This window comes from Callithrix jacchus, chromosome 15, assembly GCF_049354715.1.
Source record: "Callithrix jacchus isolate 240 chromosome 15, calJac240_pri, whole genome shotgun sequence".
In the NCBI taxonomy this organism is placed as follows: domain Eukaryota; kingdom Metazoa; phylum Chordata; class Mammalia; order Primates; family Cebidae; genus Callithrix; species Callithrix jacchus.
In genome coordinates, this window is record NC_133516.1 from 68,373,887 (window position 1) to 68,391,741 (window position 17,855).

General features: G+C 48.5%; 1 protein-coding gene across 2 annotated transcripts in view; it reads left to right on the forward strand.

Annotated features, from left to right (window-relative positions):
* Positions 1–4,429: 4,429 nt before the first annotated feature.
* The window catches only part of HRH1 (histamine receptor H1), a 115,203-nt gene continuing 101,777 nt past the window's right edge, over positions 4,430–17,855 (forward strand). Inside the window, exons 1-2 of one of the 2 annotated variants that reach the window (XM_035273640.3) lie at positions 4,430–4,482; positions 16,252–16,353. The gene's annotated coding sequence lies outside the window, so the exon portion shown is untranslated. The remainder of the gene's footprint in view (positions 4,483–16,251; positions 16,354–17,855) is intronic. The other variant, XM_035273639.3, reaches the window with a different exon arrangement.

The window sequence follows — 17,855 nt, forward strand, 5'->3', positions numbered from 1 at the left end:
TACAGATGAGGAAACTGAGGCTCAGAGAAGCAAAGTAAACACAGAGCTATTAAGTGACAGAGCAGGTATTTTTAATCTACTTATTTCTTCTCATTACCTTCAGTCTCTACTCAGGGACTGAGGTTGTCCCCTTTTCTGTGTCTTCCACAAAGCACAGAAGTAGGAGTGGGACTGTGGATCCAGATCTAGGCTCCAGATCTGGCTCAGCTGCTTCCCACCTATCTGATCTTGGGAAGACTTACTAGCTGTATACTCTGAACAAGCTCCTTCATCTCTTTGTGCCTCAGTTTTCTCATCTGCAAAACGGGATGACAATAGTACCTACCTCATGGAATTGTGAGGAATTGATGCATTATTTAATTACGTAAAGCTCTTAAATCAAGCCTGATGCACAGTAAGCAGTAAGCATGGGGTTAGCTGTTGTTTTTCTGCTGTGGCATGTTGTTAGTAAGTTGATTACGCCCTCCTGCTCCCCCATTCTTCATACAGCCTGGGGTACCTCATGATCTGTCAGTTCCAAATGCCACAGCAAAACAACACATACCCTGATTACTAGGGGCTTGAAATCACATCTAACGTACCGTTTCTAAAAGTGCTGATCACTATGGGTTTAGCAGGCCTAAAACTAGCCCAGGAAGTGAAACTTTGGGGAGGAATTCCAAATAACCACGCCTTTGCTGAAAGGCAGAATGGAGAGAGGAGGGATGAAAGTGGACACAGCCTTGGCCGGGCATGGTGGCTCACACCTGTAATCCCAGCACTTTGGGAGGCCGAGGCAGGCAGATCACGAGGTCAGGAGATTGAGACCATCCTGGCCAACATGGTGAAACCCTGTCTCTAGTAAAAAGACAAAAAAATTAGCCAGGAGTTTGGTGGCGTGTGCCTGTAGTCCCACCTACTCTGGAGGCTGAGGCAGGAGAATCCTTTGAACCCAGGAGGTGGAGGGTGCAGTGAGCTGAGATCGCACCACTGCACTCCAGTCTGGGCGACAGAGGGAGACTCCGGCTCAAAAAAAAAAAAAAACAAAAAAAAAAAACAAAAGAAAAAGTGGACATAGCCATTTCCCAGATTTCCCCCTGCCCTGCCCTCCCCCCCTCCCCCCCCACCCCCCGACTTCACCTCCTGCAAACCCTGCAGCTATAGAGAGAGGAAATGTATTTCCTTTAGAGTTTATAAGCAGTTGCTATCCTGAGTGCTAACTAAGTTCCAAAGGGTGCATTAGTCTGGTAAAGTGTAAAATATGGAGGCCCTGGAGAACCACCAGGGACTGGGAGAGGGCTTAAGTGGATCCGGGGTGAGTCTTGGCTATGGGGTTGTGCTAACGTGCAGAAGGCTGGCCAGAAAACCAAATGGGACATGCCTGACCTCTCACATCCATAATGCCCAGAACAGTGACATGGCCTACCATTATCCCAAAGCCAGAGTCCCATATCTCTGGGCGGATAAAGGTCCTTTAATCCCCACCTTGTGGATGGGATCAGTGATCTCTGAGCTACCATTTATGGAGCACTAAGCCCTTTACAGAAGTGGCATCATGAAACTTTCCAACAGCCCCACTGAGAGGAAGTTATAATGTAACAGGACCTTGGGCCTTGGGGCCAGGCTGCATAGGGTGGGTGCTCAGTTCTCCTATATGTGACCTTGTGCAAGTTACTCAACCTCTGTGCCTTCATTTTCTCATCTGTAAAATAGGGATAATAATAGTTCCTACCTACTAGGACCTATTATTGTTGTGAGGATTAAATGAGTAAGCATCTGTAGCACTTAGAAGAACATCTGGCACAGTGGCAGCTGTCTTTTAACCCCCATGTTACTGACATGGGCACAATGGCAGCTGTCTTTATTAACCCCCATGTTATCGACATGGGCACAATGGCAGCTGTCTATCAACCCCTGTTACCGACATGGGCACAATGGCAGCTGTCTATCAACCCCTGTTACCGACATGGGCACAATGGCAGCTGTCTTTATTAACCCCCATGTTACCAACATGGGCACAATGGCAGCTGTCTTTATTAACCCCCATGTTACCGATGTGGGCACAATGGCAGCTGTCTTTATTAACCCTCATGTTACCAACGTGGGCACAATGGCAGCTGTCTTTATTAACCCCCGTGTTACCAACATGGGCACAATGGCAGCTGTCTTTATTAACCCCCGTGTTACCAACATGGGCACAATGGCAGCTGTCTTTATTAACCCCCGTGTTACCGACGTGGGCACAATGGCAGCTGTCTATCAACCCCTGTTACCGACATGGGCACAATGGCAGCTGTCTATCAACCCCTGTTACCGACGTGGGCACAATGGCAGCTGTCTATCAACCCCTGTTACCGACATGGGCACAATGGCAGCTGTCTTTATTAACCCCCGTGTTACCAACATGGGCACAATGGCAGCTGTCTTTATTAACCCCCGTGTTACCAACATGGGCACAATGGCAGCTGTCTTTATTAACCCCCATGTTACCAACATGGGCACAATGGCAGCTGTCTTTATTAACCCCCGTGTTACCAACATGGGCACAATGGCAGCTGTCTTTATTAACCCCCGTGTTACCAACATGGGCACAATGGCAGCTGTCTTTATTAACCCCCATGTTACCGACATGGGCACAATGGCAGCTGTCTATCAACCCCTATTACCGACATGGGCACAATGGCAACTGACTTTATTAACCCCCATGTTACCAACATGGGCACAATGGCAGCTGTCTTTATTAACCCCCATGTTACCGATGTGGGCACAATGGCAGCTGTCTTTATTAACCCCCATGTTATCGACATGGGCACAATGGCAGCTGTCTATCAACCCCTGTTACCGACATGGGCACAATGGCAACTGACTTTATTAACCCCCATGTTACCAACATGGGCACAATGGCAGCTGTCTTTATTAACCCCCATGTTACCGGCATGGGTACAATGGCACCTGTCTTTATTAATTCTCGTGTTACCGACATGGGCCCTGAGGCCGGGAAAGGGGACCATCCACCTACCACACACAGCTTATGAAGCTGGGCCTTAGACCCAGTCCACAACCAGTGCTGGTGGGACTGCTCATACTGGAAGGTGACTAAAATACCCCTCTGACCCCTAACCCTCACACCCTGACCCACCACCTCCCACCTTCTCAAACACCCTCCCCTCCCTGTGAGCTTGGGTCGTCCCTTCGCAAGTGCTGGGCTAAGATCTGAAGCCATAACTGTTCAGAGGTTCAAATGGAGTTTTCTAGGAGCCGAGGAGGGAGGAAAAATTCGACCTCTCTCTCCCAGTTCTGGAAAGGAAGACAGCCAGGAAGAATCCTCAGGCTCCCAGAGCCAGGGACAGAGGTTCCCTGGGACTTGCCGAGGGGCCTCACCCTAACCCCACCACTCCCCTCACCTCGCTGCCCAAGATGGCACAGGATGCTAATTAAAACACAGCCTATTGGCCGGGTGTGGTGGCTCACGCCTGTAATCCCAGCACTTTGGGAGGCCAAGGCGGGTGGATCACGAGGTCAAGAGATCGAGACCATCCTGGTCAACATGGTGAAACCCTGTCTCTACTAAAAATACAAAAAAAATTATCTGGGCATGGTGGCGCGTGCCTGTAATCCCAGCTACTCGGGAGGCTGGGGCAGGAGAATTGCCTGAACCCAGGAGGCGGAGGTTGCCGTGAGCCGAGATCGCGCCATTGCACTCCAGCCTGGGTAACAAGAGTGAAACTTTGTCGCAAAAACAAAAAACAAAAAAACAAAAAACACAACCTATTTTGAAAGGCGGACCCATTCATCAGGACAGGCTAGGGATAAATAGAAGAGAAGTGTGACGTTACAGACCCTGGGTCTCCTTAGTTCCCCACGAAACCTCTAGGGGTAGGGTCCCTATCTGTCAATCTTGTTCCACCTTTGTCTGACTTTGCCTTTTTCCATTTTGGCGCCCCTAGCAGGAATGAGGGAGGGGCACGGGTATCACTATCTGTTTTTTTCAGTCTACCTGTGATTGAATCTGCCAACAATTGTTTCATCTCTATTTCCATCTCTGCCTCTTTGTCTTGATTTATCTGTGTCTGTCGTTTTGTGTGCCTGCAAGTGCGTGGGTGGGGATGGAGTTGTCGCACCAAGGTTCTGACCCTTCTGCCACCTGTCTTTCCAAACCCACAGAGCCATCCACCGCGCAGATCCGCGCCCGGGTACCCAGCAGGAGCAGCTCCAAACCTGGGGCGAAAGCCTGGAGAGGGTGTCCGAGCGAGAGGCGCGCCCCTCGCGTTCCCACCCTCTGCGGGGGCGGCCCTGGGCGCGTGGAGCCGGGTGCGGGGACGCTGCAGGCCCTCAGGTCCCGGGTCCCCGCCTTCCCCGCTGCTTGCGGGTGGGCCCCTAGGCGCGGCTCCTCCTCCTGCGCCCCGCCTCCCCGAGCTCTCCCCTGCGCCCCCGCCGCCGCCCCCGAGGCACACCGAGCAGCCTGGCCGCCGCACCACCAAACTTTCCCGGGAGCCAGCGCCGGTGAGTCGCAGCGGGGCACCGGCTTGGGCGGGAGCGGGGCCGCCGCAGCGAAACGAGGCAGCGCGCTGGCTGGGCTGGGATCCGGATATCCCTGCCGGGTGGCCGGGACCCCGAGAGCCGGCGGTTTGAGATGGGCGCTTGGGTACCCTCGCGACACGGGTGGCCTGGGTAGGGTGGCGGAGCGCGGTTCGCTCGGTGGCACCGCTCCCCTCTCCGCATTGTGGCCCCAGCACTCGACAGGCAGACACCTTTAGTTTCCCCAGGCTTGGGCAGGGTGCGCGCCCTGAGCGTCAGTCTTTGGCTCCAGCGCCCAGAGAAGGAGCCTTGTCTTCTTTGAGCCTCCCCAGGGTCTGAGTTTGCTGTTAACCCTAGTGCCAGCCCATCGGTTGAGAGCGTTCTCTGTGCAAGGCTTTGGGCATACATTATCTGTTGCAATTCTCCTTGTAACTCGATGAACCGGGTATTGTTATACTAATGTTACAGAGGAGGAAAGTGAGGCTCGGGGAGGCAAAGTTGTGCCCAGCAGCACCAGCTGCTTAAAGGGAGAGAGCCAGGGTTTTGATCGGAGTCATCCTGGCCCAAATCACTTGACTACACTGGGGTGAGCCCCAGGCTCAGTGTCACCTGGAGTCGGAGGTGGGGGGTGTCCCGACCACCACCCACCCTCCTCCTGCAGTTTGGTGGCAACTGGGGGTGTGGAGGAAGAGGCGGATCACCTCCTCCTCATTGTACTCGAAAGAGGATGCTTTGGGAAAATGAGTGGATATTATGGCCAGGGAGTGGATTCCGGTGACAGAAGCGCACCGGAGCTGCTCTTTTAGAGATCAGATTCTGGAAGTTGCTCTCAGTTCTTCTGGAAGGAGGCCAGGAAGCCAGGAGCAGGAGCCAGAGTACAGCAGCTCCTCAAGGAAGCCACCTCTCCCTCTCTGTTGCCCGACCCCCTAACCCCCAGTCCTCCATGAAGATCCCACTCCTCCCCTCCTAAATCCCTGATCCCTCCGAGATGTCCGCTTGCCTGGCAGCTGGTCATGCAGAGATGTTCCAGGCAGAGTAGCCATCCTCCAGCAGAGGGCTCCCACCTCAGACCGGAGCAGACAGGAGGGGGCAGCCTGGAAGTCCCAGTGAGCAAGGTTCCCAGGCTGGAAGGTGCCTGAAGATCACATTTCATGATTGAGGGGCCAGAAACTAGTGACAGGAGCACAGACACACTGTGTCCCTGGAACATGAAGAAGAGGGGAATTGAGGGTCTTATAAGAAGGGTCTTTGGAGACAGCCAAAAACCAGCAGGGACTGGAAGAGAGGGAGGGCGGACACATGAGAGCATCATTATGCATTATTTCACTTAATACTCACACCATTCTTGCGAGGTAATTACTATTACTGAACAGATAGTCTACTGAGGCTCAGAGAGGTTAAGTGGCTTGCTTAAGATTGCCCAGCTGGCCCATGGCAGAGTTGGAGTTTGAACACCCATCTTGCCTGACTCCCTCTAGATTATGAATGAAACTCAGGTGGCAGGTGGGACCTTAGGTCCTTCTGTGCTTGTGGCTGGCAGCAGCAGAGGTGAATAGAGGGAAGCCAAGCAGCAGGTCTGCTGTTCACAGGAATCCCGGACAGCCCCATGTAAATCCCCAGTGTGATTCAGGCATTTCTCCTGGGGAGAGTCTATGGAGAAGGGCAGGGGATATCTAGCATTGATTTTGTTTTCAAATGTGACAGAGAATCCCGTGGAGGCAGGAGATGGGCAGGTGCCACCTGTTCATGATTTCAGAGCTGGGTGGAGGCCGGAGTTGCCTGCCAAGAGACCCTGCACCCCAGAGTAGCTTGGCCAATGCTGGGCTGGGAGTTGTCCTTCCTAGCACTCAGCTGAGGGTCTAAGGGAGGAGGAACTTGTACATGAGTCTCTTCCTCTTAAGCTCTCTGAATTCTGTGTTTGCACTTTCCTCTTCACAATGGAGTGTCTGGCTTTTCCTTAGCAGAAAACACATAGCAAAGACATCAAGAGTGTGGGATTCTGAAGCTCACCTGCCTGGATTCAAATCCCAGGACTGTTGCTTGTGAGTTTTGTGGCCTTGGTCAAGTTGCTACATGGCTCTGTTCCTTAGTTTCTCTGTTTTTAGAATGGGGGTATTCCTGGCACCTTCCTCCCTGGGTTGTAAGAGAATTCGGTGTGTTGATGTGCAAAAAGCACTTGAGTGGTGCCATGTAATACGTGTCAGTGTTAAGAGTCAGTTGTTATTATTGTCTCTATCAAGGTCAAACAGTCCAGCTCTGTATCCTGGCTCTGCCCCCTGCAGATTGCCCAGCCTCTGCAGGCCTCTTGCCTTCTCATCTGTAAAGTGAAAGTAAGTCTGATTAGATAGAGTGTGTGCCCCCGAAGTCTTACTGTAGTCTCAAGCTTTAAATAGCCTGAAACTTGAAGTCTTAGTGTGGACCCATATAAACTTCTGACACTCTGCTAGGCACTCAGCAGGCGTTGGGCATTGTCACGAGTGTCACTTGTGTGGCTGATATTGCTGCTGCACAGTGCAGCTTGAACTTTGGCTTGGTTCCGAGGAGCATGGCTTGGGACAGTTTTCAATCAGATGTTTTCTAGAGGGACAGAAAGCTTACGGTGGAACCTGAGCTCTGGCCCTTAGAACCGAGTGACTATGGGCTTTGGTTTCCTCATCTGCAAAATGCCATTAGTTCTATTTGCCAGTATCTATTTATCCAGATTAATGTTAGGTTGGAAATGTGGAGAAAAGAAGGAATAAGCAGATGGTATAAATGGCAAAGAATTACATGCAATTGTAAGTGATTCTCATTAGCATTCAGGCTGGGCATTAGCTCTAATTGCTCCTGATCTAAGATGTTTTATCTGAAAGATGTACCTGGCAGAGGATCATTCAAGCCCCAGTCACCTGCTGCCCTCCCTTTCACAGTGATGCTGAGCATTTCTGAATCTTGGGATGTAATTATAATAAAGCTCCCATATCTTATTTATAAGTGACTCACTTCTGCCATTAATGGTTGTGGAGGACTCAGACGCATACTCTTCGGGAACAATGCTGCTGATGCTGTTGGGGCAGGAGGGGGGCAGGATGCCTGCCTCTTTTATGCATTCATCCTCCCTGCTGTAATTCTCCAGTGATAATGCAAGAGGATCACATGGGCCAGGATCAAAGCTGACAGCTCTCAATTTGTGCAGCAGCTTGAATGGTGAGGGCCATTGAAACTTGCTGCTGCCAGAAGAGTGCACGTTAGAAACTATCACATTCCGATAGAGGAATGAGCAAAAGAGGTTGAGGAAACTGCCCCCAAGGAGTTCTTAAAAGCACGGACTCGGATTCCAACAGAACTGAATTTGAATCTGAGTTCTGCCAGTGTGTTCATTGAAGTGTGATTTCTGGCTGTTTTTCCAAGCATAATGTCAGCTCTAATAGATCAGGGAGCACATTTGTCTTATGCACCAGGAGATTCCCAGCTCCTAGCACATAGAAGGTATTCTTGAATGTCTATGGAATGGATGAATATGTGAATGACAAATTGCTTAACTGGGCCTTAGCTTTCTCATCTGTAAAATGGGGCTAATATAGCACCCATCTTACAGGTTGCTGTGAGGACTGAATGAAGAAATGTTATGAACAGAATAAACATTCAGCAATGCCCTTGATGACATATAGATGGGCATAAGCAAGCAAGTTGGCTTAGTCTGAGACATTTAACTTTTCCCCCACCCTTAGACCAACAAGAGGCAAAAATCCTAGTTGTAAGAATGTCCTGTATTTACATGGCACTCTACAAAGTGCTCTCTTTTCCACTGACTTCTAACAAGAAATTATTATCCATGTTTTATAAGAGAATAAACAGATTCAGAGGGGTTGGCAAAATGTCCAAAGTCACAGAGTTTAGAAGCAGCAGAAATTGGAATATAAATCCAGGTTGCTCTGATTTCTAAATACCAGCTGCTACACTGAGCTTTCTGTTGCCTTCTAGAGGGTAGAAGGTGTCATATTTAGTCTTTAGTCTTTCATGAACATGGTATCTCTCTACTTATTTAGGATATTTTTAACATCTTTAACATTTCGTGGCATAGTTTCTTAATTTTCCCTTGGCGTTTTTTTTTAATATCTTTTGTTAGCTGTATTTCTATTATTTGATAATTTGTGTGCTATTATAGATTTTTGATAAATTAGTGCTCTGTTGATTATTTGTTGGAGAAATGTGCTTGCCTTTTGCATATTGATTTTTGTATCAAGAAACCTTGTTAAACTCTCTTACTAATTAAAAAAAGTATCTGTAGATTCTTTTGAAAACACTTGGTATCATTGTAAGAAGGACAAATAACAGTTTTGTTTCTGCCTTTGAAATCCTTTTATTCTTTCCTTACTACCTCTCTAAGACCTCAGTACAATAATGAATTGAAGAAATGTCTGGGTGCAGTGACTCACACCAGTAATCCCAGCACTTTGGGAGGCCAAGGTGGGTGGATCACCTGAGGTCAGGAGTTCAAGACCTCATGGCCAACATGGTGAAACCACATCTCTACTAAAAATACAAAAATTAGCTGTGTATGGTGGTGTGTGCCTCTAGTCCAAGCTACTTGGGAGGCTGAGGCAGGAGAATCACTTGAACCTGGGAGCCAGAGGTTGCAGTGAGCTGAGATTGCACCACTGCTCTCCAGCCTGGGCAACAGAGTGAGACTTTGTCTCAAAAAACAAAACAAAGACAGTGGACAAATTGTCTTTTGCAGCTCTATGGAATAGCTGTCCACATTTGATAATGAGGTATCATGTTTACTCTAGGCTTTTGGTAGATACTCTCTATCAGATTAAAGAAGTTCCTTTCTATTCCCAGTTTGCTGAGTGTTTCTTTTATTTTTAGTTATAAATGGAAGTACAGTTTTAACAGATGCTTGTTCTGCATCTGCCCAGATGGTCACATGATTTTTCTTTTTCAATCTGTTAACATGAGGCATGACATGGACTTTTGCATTTCTGGAATAAACCCAATTTGAGTCATCCTGTAGCATCTTTATTGCCAGCTTATATTTACAAACCCTTTTTCTTAGGATTTTAAAATGATGCATTTGTGAGTGATATTCACTGGTGATTTCCTTTCTCATGCTTACTTTTCAGGCTTTAGTACCAAGGTTATGCTGGCCTCACAAAATGACCTGGGCAAGATCCAGTTTTCTGTTCTCTGGAAGAGATTGCACAAGATGGGTGTGTTTCTTCCTTGAGTATTCAATGAAACTCACTAGTGAGGCCCCCAGTGGATAAATGCTAAGGTGGAGAGTGGGGAAGAAAGCCAGTTTTGGAGGAGGAACTTACTACTAGCAGAGGCTCACCCTGCCTCTGGTGGAAGTAAACAGAGACAAGCCTGTCTGTCCTGAGTATCATAGGAGAGCCCAGCCTTGAATTTTGGATGAGAGTTCTCCTAACCAGACATCCAGATGAAGGGGACTCAGCGCAGGGTAAAACCCTAATATCTTCTGAAGTCTCCATTCGCTTCTAAAACTGCGGCTGCTGCAGACAGTATACTTGTACATTGTTATTCCCTGGTGGCCACAGATTGAGGGACAGTCCGATTCCATTGACCATTCCTGTGCCAGTTTTTAGGATAGGATCTCCTTCTCTGTCATGTTATCAGTTTTTGTGGAATCTCCATATTATGACCTAAGGACTGTGCCCCTTTCTGCCAATGCACTCTTTCCCCACCCCTAGGATAACTAGATTGGAGCAAGTTTCTCAGCTGGAATCTTGCCTCAGTCCTTTTTTTAATAAAGTGCCAGGCACTGTCCTAACGTGGATCATCTCACTTAACCCCCATAGCAATACTATGCGGTAGTTACTATTATTCCTATTATTCAGATTCGAAAAACAAGGTTTCTCGTTGTCATTAGTTTAATGGTTTTCTATTTTAGACTAAATTATCACTCTCTAACCTATTTGGGTTTTGAGGAAAGATAAAAGTCTAAATTAATTTTCCTTTTCACATACTTAACCAATGGTCCTCATCCTATTCCTCTTCCTGTTACTAAATCTTTCTTCTTTTCCTCCCCACCTTTCTTTCCTCCATCACCTGCAGCAGCACTAAATTACAATATATCTTTGGAGGCAGAGCGACCAAATCCCCGCACTCAACTCTAGGGAACACCATTTGCATAGTTCTCTATCTTGGCCTCAGGGCAGGTAACCTGGAAACCCAGTCATTGGCAGCAGGTCTCTTTGTGGGCTGTCTGTTCTGATCTGTTGAACCGTCTGCTGATTCGAATAGCTTACTATCAGATAGGGCCATGACAAAAAACAGAGGGCACATGCCAACTGGGTGATTAAGAAGGGTTTTTATAAAGGGCCTGTTACCTTGTATAGACTTTTTGGTCTGGGGAACTAACATGGGACAGTGCAGTACCCTAGGATATCAATGGGGAGAGGAGAGTTGTTTCTACCTCTTATTTTGGAGGGGCAAGAGAAGGGAATAAACACTCAGTGTCATTCTCCTCCTGCCCTGCCTGTGGCCAAACCCAAGCAGAAGTCGGTGAACAAGCAAGAGAGTCTTTGATGGGTTCTTCAGCACAGAGCACAGGAGGAGGACTGGGGATCTGTGCCATGCTGGTTTGGTGATTATTTGTATAGGTTGTATTTTAATAGCTAGCAAAGGCATCTGCTTTCCCTTCTTTTTTCATTTCTTTCAGATTTTTCCAGGCAATTTTCCCTTGGTTTGCTCTTTCAAGAGCATTTCTTTTATTTACTAGCTAACTTTCCCTTGTTCCTGGAGAGAATCGCTAATCATCATTAATAAGTACATCCTGCTGCCCCTTGCCCTGGGTCCAGGTGAGGCACATTTCTACCACCGGCCCACACCTGTGGTCTGGAGAGTCTGTGGATGTGACTGTTGATCCCAGGCTCATATGGGAAGCCTGGTTTTCTTTCCTCCGTCCTGGGTGTCTGGCTGCTTGAGTGGCGGGGCTACACTGATGAACCTAACATGGGCCTCAGGTAGGGTCTGCATTCATAACACAGCACCTGGCATTTCATGGTGCTCACACACCTTTGAATGGAACAGATTTCCAGGCATCTTGAACGTGGTAAGAAACACTGGGCCAGGGTAAGATTTTTTCACTGTTATATCGGGAACTCAGTAAATATTTGTCAGTCGTTTATTGATTGATTCTCACAGCACCGGCTTTGACCAAGCCTTGAAAAGCTCCATTAACAAGTCAGGAACTCAAGATGGGGTTTTCTCCCACTGGTCTCTCCTGCCGGGGGACGGGTTGGAAGGGCCGATAAATAGCACTCCTTTGCCCAGCCTGAGTTTGTGCCAATCGAGAATGAAGACAAAAGGCAAGGCAAGGCAGCTGGAGAACAAAATGTCACGGTTATTACTAATCAGAGTGACAGTGGAGCGTGTGGGCTTGCAAATGCTAAAGGCCAGGATGGGCTGAGTTGCCCACTCAGGTACAGGCAGTGCTGGGCTCTGCCGGAGGTGCCCCCTCCCTGTCCTTCCTGGAAAGGATGCATGCTCCCTGCGGTCACACTGGCTCCCAAAAGAAAGGGCTGAGTTATATTTGCCTGTTTCATCTCCCAGATTCACTCAGAAACAGGGCACCATACAGGGAACCAGGGGAGGAGCCATGAGGAGCTGGAGAGAGCCCAGGGTTATTAAGCTGTTGAAGCTCCCATCGAGTGGCAGAAGATATGAGGAATGGGCAGGAAGAATTTTCCTCTCCTTGGTGGGGGAGTGTGAGAAAGGGGTTGGGGTGATCCAGAGGTCCCTAGCACCTTCTATTATCTGGACTAGCAGGGTATGGAAGAAATAGAGTCTCTGACCTTTCTGACCTTCCCATTCTGGTGACTGAGGAAAGGAACTGCCATCTGTTGAGAAGGCACTCCAAGGTGTTCCATTTGTGATGTAACCCAGTCCTCTCAACAGCTCTACGAGATACATTCGTGTGCCCATTTTATAGATGAGACAACTGAAGCTAGAGACATGGAGTAACTTATGCTGGAGTATAACTGGGGAGACCAGTAATGAGGCTATTGCTGTTATCCACATGGGAGAGGATGGCCACGTGGACTGGCAGTGGCCAAAGAGAGAAACGGACAGATGGAGACTTCTGTGGAGTCCATGCGTAGGACTGGACGGGTGGCTGGATGTGGTGAGGCTGGATGGGCGGTTACTAGGAGGCAGAGTTAAAGCAATGCTCTTGGGTAATTTGTGGTTATTCTTGGGTTTGGTTTTGTTTGGGTTTTTGAGGGTTTTGTTTGTTTGTTTGTTTTTTGTAAAATAGATGTGAAACTCCTAGGCAAAGATTATTCAAAGAATTAAGAATTCCACAGGCACCACCACATCTGCACATCTTAGTGGAACTGAAGCTGCTGCTCTCTTGCTCTTAATTGGAAGTGCTAGCTGGAGCGTGCTTAGGGGGAATTAAAATGTGCAAACCTGGAAGAGGTCTAGTTGGGAAGGAGATCCTGAGACAGCCTCCCCCACTGCCTTCTTGCCCTTCTGATCACCTTAGAGGTGGTCACGCTGCATCCCGCTGCACCACCGTGTTTCTGGAGTTCCTCCCCACTGTGAATCTCCCCATCCCAGCTGAACATGGGCCTCATCCTCCTCTGCACTCCCAACACAGGCTTCTCTGTCTCCAGATAGTCCCCTCCTGTCCCTAGAGGTCCCTTTCCCAGGGACAGATCTCACCATTTCACTTTCCTGCTCAAAATCCAGTGACATTCTCTGTAGCCATTAAGTAGAAGGAAACCTGAATTGTACCATCTGGAAAGATGTTCATGATAAATGCACTGGACAAGGGCAAGTGGCAGAATGACCTGGCCAGCCTCAGATGGCAGAGCACAGTGATCAAAACATGGGCTTGGAGACTCCAGTGAGTTTGAACCCCAGCTCTGCCACTTAGTCGCTGTATGACCAGGAGCAAGTTCAGAATTTCTCTGTGCCTCAGCTTCCTCATCTGTGAAATGGGAATGATAATAGACCGCAAGGTTAATGCATCAAATGTGCTAGTCCAGTGCTGCTCCTAGTAGCATCCAGTCTACACTAGTTATTACAATAGGTTATGAGTACACATGAACACATATAATCATAAGTCACATAGATGGCTACGATTGTATGTGTTCTCATGTATTTATATGTACCTCTTTTCACCTAATTCTTCAGGACTCTGGTTGGAGGTATTCTCTTCCAGGAAGTCTTCCCTGAACACCCCCCTAACCCTAAAGCTGGATTAGGATCTTTCTCTGGCCTTACACCACTTCTGGACTCACGTCTTTCATACATGTCCTTATTGTCACCATCACCCCCCCACCCCTTTGGCTGTGAGCAGCTTGAGGACATAGGTTGTAACTGATTTCCCTCTGGAGATACTTGTGGAATGAATGAATGAGTGAGCAGAACTTTGAAATATAAGAGATCAGTGGGTAAAGATGTGGAGGGAGGACAGCCAGGCATAGAGGATGGCCTGAGCCAAGGTACAGAGGTGGAAAGGGATGCTCCAGAAAGAGCACACGGCCGGGGCTGGCCAAGCCTTAGAGAGCAACAGAGAGGTTAACAGGAAGTAATTAAGATGCTCAAGGTGGGTAGGGGCCAAAGGAATGTTCTGTGTAAAGAAGGGAAAGGAGCTGTGATGGGTAGGCATGAAGAAGAAGGGGGTGGATTGAGGGGCAGTATTGCTTCTTTCATTTAAATCCTTATCCCCCAGGCTGGCTTAGATGCTTCCATGACACTGTGCACTCATCAGGATGTAAAATAAATACCTGGTTTACCTGTTTCTACCACCAGGCTAGAAAATCCTCAAGAGATGGTAATTTACAGTGTTTTTTTTCCTTAAAACTTTGCACACAAGATAAGCTATTTCCTCCCCATGCCTACTTTTTTTCTGCCACTTAAGGCTATATAGATATAGATAATGCTGTGCATTCTGATAACTGGATATTAATAGAAGTCACTCCAGTTCTTGCAGGAATAGAAAATGTATAGCTTCTCCAATTCAGTGAAACTTATTCTTTCAACCCTACTTCCTTGAATCAAGCTGGAAATGGGAACAGCCGTGCAGTTCACTCTTGGGTCAAATGCAGACACAGGACTTCTGAGCAGTGACCTGCAGAAGAACAAGTTCTCACTGAATTTCTTGGTGCTGAACTGAATGGACTTGAACTGTTTGCCACACCCAACAAGGAAGGGTCCCAGCAGCGAGGTGCAGGAAGGTAAAACAGGAGTTGGAACCTGTTCGTGGCAATCATGTGCCTGCTGTGTGGTAGGGATGCGAGGACAGACACAGCTGCTGCCCTTACGGGTGACAGAGTGAAGAAGAAAGCTGCTGGACCAGTAACAACAAAGCAGGATGTGACATTCTCAGATGAGAAAACACAGAGGCTCAGATAGGCTAAGTGACTCGCCTAAGGACACACAGCTCATAAGTAGCAAGGTTGAAACAGAGACCCTTGACTCCTTTACCTTGTGCTGCAAACCCCCTCAAAGTTTGATGCTAGCTGCCTGAAACATTTGGGGCAATAGCCCAGCACTTTGTAATCCTTCTCATTCTCTGCTTGGTATCTCACATTGCAATCAACCCTTATTCCCTCCACCTATAAGTGTCAAAAGTGGTTATTTCTACGTACTGGGCTTATATCCTTTTTCTTGAGTTCCAGGCTGGGTAACAGGAATCAGTCACAAAATTAATCCTGGAGTTTCTGATGTTGAATGCTCCCTGATACCCAGAGATGTAGGGTTTGTTTTCTTTTTCTCTGTTACAGGGAACACACACACACACACGCAAGAGGAGAAGAAAAAGCTAATGAACAATTAGCTCTGTAGATTGAAGCACAAACTTTGCGTAAGTTTCAGGGATTTAGACATTCAAGGTTTGCACCGTTAGTGCCGAGAATCGTAACGGTGATCTCACTGTGCCAGTTCTGAATACAGAGGGCTTTCTCTGCATTGGTCACTAGGAGAAACCTCTCTCCAGAATCAAGCATTTTTCTGATGAATGCGTTTTACTTCCTTTCTTCCCAGACACAGAGCTGTGTGTCTGTCTGTGCACTAAATGTTACTTTGCAAACACTGCAGTTGGGAGCTGAACTCAGCTTCTGTCTGTGCTTATTAGTTTGTAATATCGCCCTCCCAAGCTTTCTTGGCATTGCCTAACAGAGTAAGGAAATAATGGCATATATTGGGCGTCTCCTGTGTACTGGGCTTCGTGCTGAGAACTTTATATTTGTCGCTTCATTTGCTCTCCTGAACAACCTCGTGAGGTCAGGACTAGGACGATCTGCATCTTGGCCCTAAGCCGAGCCCCATAGGCGCTGTGCACCCCACCCCCTCCACACTGGGCAACCAGCCGTTCCCCAGACACATCTTACGCATTCTCATCAGCTTGTCTCCACTGCCCACATGTGCACCCACCTTCTCAGCCCACACAAAGCCCATGGCCCCATTGAGTTGTATACTTAAAACAAGTGAATTCTGGGGTATTTCTTAATTGTGATAAAATATATATAACAACATGAGTGAATGCTAAAATATGTGAATTATTACTCCATGAAGCTGCTGAAAAAGAAGAGAAGGGGAGAAATGCTCTTCCCAAGTTCCCCAGTCCGTGCACGTACCAAATAACTCCTCTGTTCTCCCCTCCACCATTCTTTCAACAACATCAATGGAGCACCTCTGGTATACGAGGCTCTTCTCTAGACACATGGTATTCCTGCAGAACAGAGCAGACAAGCGTTCCTGCCCTGGTAAAGCCTACATTCTACTTTCTGACTTCTCCAGGCCCGTGACGCCTGCTGTCCCCTGGATTCTCCAGGCCCGTGACGCCTGCTGTCCCCTGGATTCTCCAGGCCCGTGACACCTGCTGTTCCCTGGATTCTCCAGGTCTGTGACATCTGTCCCCTGGCTCCTCCAGGCCCACAACATCTGTGGTTCATGGTTTGTGCAGCCTCATGGTTTGTGATTTCTGCCCCTGAGCCCAATCAACTGCTACTTCACTGTATATTTCATATTCAGCTTCCTAAGAGGGAATTTGTTTAGTTCAGTAAGTCGGTATCCACTTGGCCAGAAATGTTGCTGTAGGCTGCCCCGTAGGTAGCCTGTGAATGACTGTTTTGGCCAAGTGCTCACGGGTGGTCCAGTCCCCAGTAACGGGGTCATGACATCACATGCTCAGCTCTCCTCAGAGGGAGGGGCCCAGCAGGCCTTGCCCATTCACTTGACAAATATTTATCAACAGTTAATATTTTCTCTGGCCAGTAGGTGTCAGGGATTGTTCTGGGTGCTGAGATACAAGGATGCACAAGGTGGGAGAGCCTGCCTTCCTAGGCTTCCACTCCAGCAGAGGGACATGCAGGAAATGAATCAGGGTGTGAGGTGAAATGCAGTGTGAAGATGAGCTGCCACCGTGTGGAAGAATGGGAGGGTTCCTTCTACGTAGGGTGGGATCGGTGACGTTCAAGTCAAGGGAGGATTGAAGCATGCCTGTTCTTGTCTGAGGGAAAAGCATTCTTGGCAAAAGGGACAGCAAGGCCCGGCTAGCAGTGATTTGGAATGTTCCAGAAAGAGTGAGGAGTCCAGAGTGGCTGGGTGCAGTGAATGTGGGTGAGTGTAGGAGATGGGGTCAGAGGTCAGTGGGCCAGACGTGGAGGGCACTGCCAGCACTAGGAGGACTCGGCTCTTGTTCAGAAGACACTGAGAGCCTGCAGGGTTTTCAGCCTGCAAGGATACAATGGGATGTGGGGGAGGACACATAGAGGAAGGCGGGGAACCCACTGGAGGCCAGTGCTATCCAAGCCTGGGTGGCAGGGGCCTAGGCCAGGGTGCAATGTGCAGGCAGTGAGAAGCAAACAGCTTTCAGGTCTGTTTCGAAGGCAGGACTGAGCATAAGGGACATCTCTGATGTGCTTGCCCCAACTTACACCAGTGGACACAGGCACTGCCACCGCATGGTGCCACAGTGGTTGCCTGATCTATAACATGAGCGTAATCCTTGTGTCTGCATCCTGGGGTGGTGGTGAGCATGCAGGACCCTAGCAGGACTCCTGGCACAAAGCGGACACACAATGATTACAGGTGCCCCTGCTGTGAGGAACCCCGGGGCTGGAGGTGCAGGCTGTGTGTAAAGAACTCCTCTAATATGGGTTTTGCCCCATGGATTTAGGATACCCACTAGCCTTGTGCCATACAGGAACTGGGAAGTGAGGTCTCTCTGGTTGGAAATGAAGGAAGAGATCCTTTTACTGAACTCCAGCCAGGAGCCCGGGGTTTTCTCCAACTTATTTAAATCCCCACAGCCCCACAGAGCAAGGAGACTTCCAGTCCCATTTTGCAGAGCCTCGGGGAATGAAGAGATTCACCCACAGGTTGGCAGCAAGGAGCAGAAC